Consider the following 7537-nt stretch of genomic DNA (forward strand, 5'->3'; position numbering starts at 1 on the left):
AAGGATGACGTGCCAATAAAGCAATGCATCACTTATTTAACGGCAATGGACGGAGCAAAGAAATTATTGTTTCAAAACGACGGCGTATTTTGGCAAAAATACAACACTTTTATAATTTCTCGGCGTGTTTATTAGTTTCATTAACATTCTTTGAATTATTAAAATTTTTAAAATATTTTACTTATTTTTATTGATTTCTAAACAAAGAAAAAAAATCTTAATATTTTCACCTTATGAATAAACAAAATAAAAAATAAAATAAAAATGAAAACAATAATGCACAGTATGTGATTGATAATTTTTTTTCCCAGAAGGCTATTTGAAGAATAAATATTTTAAATGAAAAATGTAAATTTTTTTTATTTAATGTGAGTCATGCAATAAAAAAGGTAAGTATAATTTTTTAAAAATCTCTTCAATATAAAATGGTTAAGATGGTCTATTTTAATAGTAAAATCTAATAATAGGAGTGTCAAAACTCTTGCTGTAGATTGGTCCTTTTATTATGCATTTCTCCGGGTGATTCCGTTGGAGTTCTCAAGTTTACGAAATACCTAATGTTTCAGTATGAATTTAATGAGGATAATTATTATTATTTTTATAATTGTTAATTAATATTATTTAAATATTATAAAATAATATGTTAAGTTTTAAATTTTTTAAAATTTAATCTTCTTAAGGAGTTAAACGATAATCTTAAAATATTAAATTAATAAAGTTTAATAAATGAAATAATATTATATTTTATTTATTTTTTTATTATATTTTACTAAGTACTATTAATTATTATAATATTAATTATTTTTTACCCCTTAATAATTTCTCCTTCAAAATTAAAAAAATAATATTTAACTTTTAACTTTTAACTTTATACCAAACATTTTCTCAATTTTAAATTAAAGTTTTATTTATGTCAGAAAAAAATAACTTGTATATACGAAATGTTTTCCAATGAAATTATTTTCTAAGAAAATATTTTTCATGAAAATATTTTTAATTATTTGATTGTAATATTAAATTAATAATATGTATTTATATTATGCATATATAAATATTTTTTATATTTATAAAATTATTAAAATTAGTAAAATGATTTTATCTTTTTAAGGAAAAAATCATTAATGACTTAGTTTTCTCTTTAACAACAAAAAATATTTTCTATTAACCTATATATGATATTCAAAGGTTGAAAAATATTTAAAAAAATATATTTTTTATGAAACAAACGAAGTCAAATTATTTCTCATTGATGTTTGTATTTTTTTTACGGTGTATTTAGAAAAAATTTATGAAGATTTTTTAAAATAAAGTATTAAAAATTTCCCAATTCACTGATTTAATAATTTAAAAAATGAAATTTTTAAGGGTTTTGAAATTCCCAAAAACCTTATCCCTTTTAAAAAATTTTCTCTCAAACAAACTCACCGGTTTAAAAACCTATGCCTTACGTCCAAAATTTTCCCCTAAACATTCTGTTAAGCCCTCCGAATATGGTATACTAGTGTTTTAAGATGTCAACCTTTGTTCTGTATGTATAATGGTAATTATATCAGTTCACTTATTGAAGCTTTGTTTAAGGCTACTGATCTAGATTTTAAGGGTGTATTTGTTACCCTGGCATGGTCTCTGTGGCAAGGGAGGAATGCCATGGTCATCCAGGGATCAATTTTCAACGAGATAAGGGTCCTTCAGCGTGCAATGAAATCATGGGCACAGCTGACTGATTCATTCAGGCGTTCACTCTTTGCGTCCTCAGAGCTGACGTCCACCACCTGTGGGAATATTCAAGCTAAACACGGATGCTAGTGTGTCTGCTAGTGACAGGATTGGCCTTGGAACAGTTATCTGGGATGAATACGGGCAGGTTATGATGCGTGCTTCCAAGAGGTTGATGGTGAACTGGGATGTGAATCTTGTTGAGGTACAGGTTGTCAAGTTTGGCTTGGAATTAGCTTTAGTCGCTGGTTTTAATAGTCTGGGAAGGTGACAACAAGTGTGTGTATATATATATATATATATATATATATCTTCTCTTGGCAGTTTCAATCAGTACTGAGAAGGATCAGGAGCAAAGCCAGAATTCGAAGTTGGACAAGCTGTCAAAGAATTCTTGATCATGAAATAGGCCAAGCCCACTATCTTAAAGGACTTTTGCAGTGAACTAATTCTTGGATTATCAGTCTCGAACCTTTACTATCAACAAGCCCATCTTTAAGTCGACCTATAAAGTGAATCCAATGATGAGTTTTCCCTCTTTTTTTTTTTCACCAAAAGCTCAAATCACCCCACTTTAATTTTAACCCAAAAATCAATCGGCTCTATTATTTCAAATTGATTATTAATTTTTTTTAATTTCCTTTAAAATAAATTATAAAAAAAAAATTGTCACATAATCATATAATTTTTAGCCTAACTTCTATTTCTTTCCTCCTATTTGGAATTTAAAATTTTACTAAAAAATTCAATTTTTTTTTTTCTATTCTTATGTTTGAAGCGAAAAGATATTCGATTCTTTTCAACTTAAAAAAAATATTATTTTCAAATAAATAAAAATCAAACATAATTATGGAGATTTTAATTAAATTCTTTTATAGCAAATTATTTATTCTAAATAAAGACTAAATGATTTTTTTAAGTTAAAATAATTGAATTTTTTTTGTTGCTTTTGGAATAAATTATTTATAAAAAAAAATTTAATTAAATTTTCACACAATTAAACTTGAGTTCTATTTCTTTTAAAATAATTTTTTTAAATTAAAAAAAATTAAATTCTTTCATTTCAAAACGTTAGAATTGATTGAAAACAAATCAATTAAATTGAATTTTTATTAAATTCTAAACAAGGGAATTATGTTTCCAAACATAAAAAGTAACAAAAAAATTTAATCAAATTGAATTGTTTTAAATTTATACTTTTTAAAATTTGAGATGAAGCAATTGAGCCACATTTCTTTAAATTAGAATATGTACATGAAGTGAAATAAATGAATATTAGTTTAACATAATATTTATTGTTTAAAAATTATTTTTTAAAAAATTAAAACTAGGGTTTATATTCAAAATTTGAGAATTTTTAATGTAAGATTATTAGGCCTTGGTATCTTATAGATCACAAAATGAGCACCATTTGTAAAAGTGCTTTCATGAAGAATAGGAATAAAAACCTTGAATTGCAATGGCTATTTAATACATTAAAAAAAAAAAAAAGACAACTTCAAACATACACTATTATTGCTTCATGGGTAAGATTGGAAGTAAAAGCAAAGGAGAAATGAAAAGAAAGAAGAACCAAATTCTTTCTATTGTCTGCTTTGAGAAAGCAAAAGTATAACCTTTTTAGTAGATCATTCAACAATCCATAACCCTCATCTTTTTGTACTATCAATTGACCTTTGTTGCACCTTTTTCCCTCCTCTTTCCTTTCACTTTTTAAAAAAATTAAAAAAAAAAAATTCTTATCAATAATAAATCATACCTAACTAAACATCAATTTACATCAATTTAAATAATTTAAGAAAACAAAGAATATTATTTTTTTTTTTACATTTTTTTTCCAATTATAGCATGTCAATCTCTTCAAGATTCTAATACTCCCACTCCTATAAACTAAACGGTGTCGGATCTTTTTGCTTATTATCAATTTTAGTAAATTCTTTTAATTTATTTGTTAATTTTTAATATTTTCTTTAGTTTTAATAGATTTCATATTGATAAAAAAAAATTTAATAATTGAATAATATATATTGTTTTTCTTTATTATTTTTTTTTTCCTCTCTCAATTTACTTATAGTTTTTTTATATATAGTTTTAGTTTACATCTTTCTTGCTATGAAAGAATTCAACCATTCAAATATAGGAATAGGCATAAATATTTGCTATATAATTTTTATTAGATTAAAATATAATTTTTATCAATTTAAGAATAATTACTGAAATTCATAAAAATAAAGTTGAAATAATTGACTAAAATTATTTTTATCTATTAGTCATTCAATAAACTAATTATTAAATTTTAAGTTAATGTGAAAATTTAAAAATTAAATTAAAAGGTTTTATCTAAAAATGAAAAGTACTAAAAATTAGAATTTTTTTTTGTTATTTTACTTTTAAAAGCTTAGGTTTCGCACAAAAAATAAAATAATTAAATTAATTTATTATCCTTTACATTGAGATTTATAAATATGGTAAAATGTCAAATCATTTTATAACATCTTTTAAACTTAATTAACTGAAAAAAGAAAACGAAAATAAAAAGAAATTCTTTAAATTAATATCACTCGATTTTTATATTTCACGCATGAGTCGGAAATGATATTTAAGTAAAATCCTCCTAACAAGGAAAATTTTAAGATTCAAACCCTGATTTTTCAGGTAAATCCCACTTAGATATCAAATGTATGCAATCAGTTGTTAGTATAAACTCCAATAATATTAATATACACTAAAGGCATCCAATGGTTAAAAAAAAATCATGAAATGATTTCAACCATGCTAGTAATGAATTATAATTAATTAGAATTTGCAAACCAAGGCATGCAGGGCAAATGAATTGTTATTTTCTTGGGAAAAAGAAAAACAAAGAGAGGTTGATCTTGCTTTAATTAGAAATGGTGGGATTAATTAGCATGGCCATGTTAGTTGGTGCTGCTTAACGTTGATTTATGTCTCCCTTGGCATCAAAGTGATGATAGTGAAATAGTGTTTGATGTCTATTCCTAAAGGGACTATATATATACACTTTATCCAAAGCAATTAAGAAATGTTTCCATCCATAGGTGTCTCCCATGCCACCAAATCATCATACCAAATTAAATACCATTAATGCCTCTACATAATTTCACAAACATACTCTATAGTTTAACTCTTTATCATTTAAAAAATAAAATTTCTTCAATTCCAAATTGCAATCCATGGTAAATACTGAATAGAGATTCCAAATTGCAATCCTAATCCATGATCATTTTTCTTCAATTCCCTAGCCCGTGTGCCTTGGTACCCTTTTTCTTTTGTTCTTATTCACTCGTAAGAACCCACATTACTAAACCTAAATAAAAAACCCATATTTAATTCAAAAAGAAAAAAAAAATCTATCTTTATCTTTTTCTTATTTGCAGCACTTTCTTAAGCTACTAGTTGGCTTTTTTGAGTGCGAAGTCCCTGGAAGTTCCCTAATGAAGCTTTTCTGGTGAAGCAATGATTTCTCCTTTTCTATCCTATTCAATATCTTATCATTTGCTTCTTGGTGAAGAAAACGACCCTCCACTTTGTGTATCTATTTATATATTAAACCAATTATTATTATTATTATTTTGAAAAGATAAAGTACAAATTTCCTTTTTTATATCTCAATTTCAAACATCAATAGTAATAATAATTAAATCTGAATCCCAATCTAGCATTTCTTTTAACATTTGTTATGTGGGTAAATTTTTATTCTTAGTTTCTGATTTTGTGTGCTTAATAATGAGATCATTTTTAAATTTTAATTTATAACATAGAATTTTTTAAATTTTAATTCGATGAATAATAAAACTCAATCTTATAATCTATTTTTATTAAATTTTCTGATTATTTCTATTGTTTGTAAACTACAATTATTAATTCAATTAATATTTTTTTTGTCAATTCTAATATCAAACATCTTCAATTTTCCACCCTTGCCGCAGCCCACAAACATAATCACCTCCCTCGTCTGTACCTTATTGACGACCACCATGGGTTCTTGTTGACTTGATGAATTTTTCCTTCTAATTTCTTTCCTAATCCCTCTTTAATTTCTTCGATTTCTTGGCCCTTTAAGTTTCAGAAGAGCCCTATCTTCAATCTCCACTCAATGGAGTGGTCCTCATTGCAGTGTTTTTTTTTTTTTTTTCACAATTTCTTGTCCTAATTGTTAACCTTATTCAATATTTTCAACAAATTTTCAAAATAAAATAAAATAAAAATTCCTGCAATTAATTAACTGAAAAATTAATCGTCTCCATAGCCTTTTAGTTGTTGGTTGATAAATTATTAGGTTAGTTCGTAGGCACACTTGTGAATTAATTAATGTGAAGATTCTTAATTTTGTGCTATCAGAACGAAACTATTAACTTTAATATAGTAAGGTGACAATGAATTCATCTCACCAACTCAGAAATGGAATATTTATAATATCAATTTTCCTTATCTATCAAAAATAATATGCTGTTGTTCATTTTTTTTAAAATTATATTGATCTGAATTAAAAAATAAATAAATAAATAAATAAATAAATTAGTCACCATATATATACCAACTAAATTATTATTGAATTATTCACCAGAAATTTAAAAAAAAAAAAAAACTTTGAGGTATATCCTCTCAAATAGTTGTAACAATTTAATGTGATCTTAACAAATGCAAGGGTGTGTCCACCGCAATGCCTACGCAGCTCCATGTAGAAATTAAAAGCCTCAACTATTTTTCAGTACGATAAAGGCACTATTGGCAGCTGTTTCTTCATAAATCCAATTGGTTGAAAGAACAACTCAGATGACAACGAATTAAATTTTTATAAGTATTTAACTCGATAGAACCTTAATAATGGTAATAAGTTAAATTTTTATGGATATCCAAAGTGTAAATTGTTCAGGTTTTGTTATCTCCTCAAAAGCCTCTCTCTTGGGAAATTGAGGCCATTATTCATAATGTTGATGTATTTTTATCAAACTATCATTTGATCGAAAGTGCTCGCGTTAAAAGATCAGCTAATAGATAGGCAAATTAAATAGCTAACTCAGTGAGAAGAGGAGGGCTGTATGCAGCTTGGATTACCAATCTCCCTAGCCAATTAGCGAATCTGTTAGCTGAGGATAGATTGCAACCTGTTGTTTATTGAGTGATGGAAGATATCCTTTTCAGAGAAAAAAATGTGTGTATCAGAGCATATCAACCGTTGGATTATTGTAGTTCTCAGTATATAGTGATTAACGTCAATGTACAGGGGCGTTAATGGTATGCTTATGGTTTTTGTTCTTTTTTGGACAAAACATGTTTGCTTCCTTTACTTGAAAAGATTGAAAACAATGACATGTTAAATGTTGGATTGTTCAAATTATTAAACATGTCATTTCATTTTTTTATTGATCATGATTTAATTCTGTTACATAATACTTTTATTTATGATATATTAAACCAATGTAATTGAGTATATTTTTAAAATTATTCAAGAAAATTAATGTTAATATATAAAAATTAACTCGAAAATATTCTAATCATGAATACTAAAAAGATCGTCGCCTTGAATCATCAACAAGGTAAAAGAAATAAGAAATATTACATATGTTATTAACTTATTTATTTAATAGATAGTTTCATTATATATCATATATTTTAAATTTATAATAGGTGTAGAATAGGTAAAAAAAATTTAATTTTTTATAATATTTATTTAATTAAAGTGAAATATAATTAAAAAAATTAAAACACATAGACCAAATTGAATTATTAAGCATTAAATAATCCTTTCTAAAAGGTGTTTCCTTAAAATGACGATTAACAATGATGAACAAGATCC

The sequence above is a fragment of the Hevea brasiliensis genome, chromosome 5, assembly GCF_030052815.1.
Source record: "Hevea brasiliensis isolate MT/VB/25A 57/8 chromosome 5, ASM3005281v1, whole genome shotgun sequence".
NCBI lineage: Eukaryota > Viridiplantae > Streptophyta > Magnoliopsida > Malpighiales > Euphorbiaceae > Hevea > Hevea brasiliensis.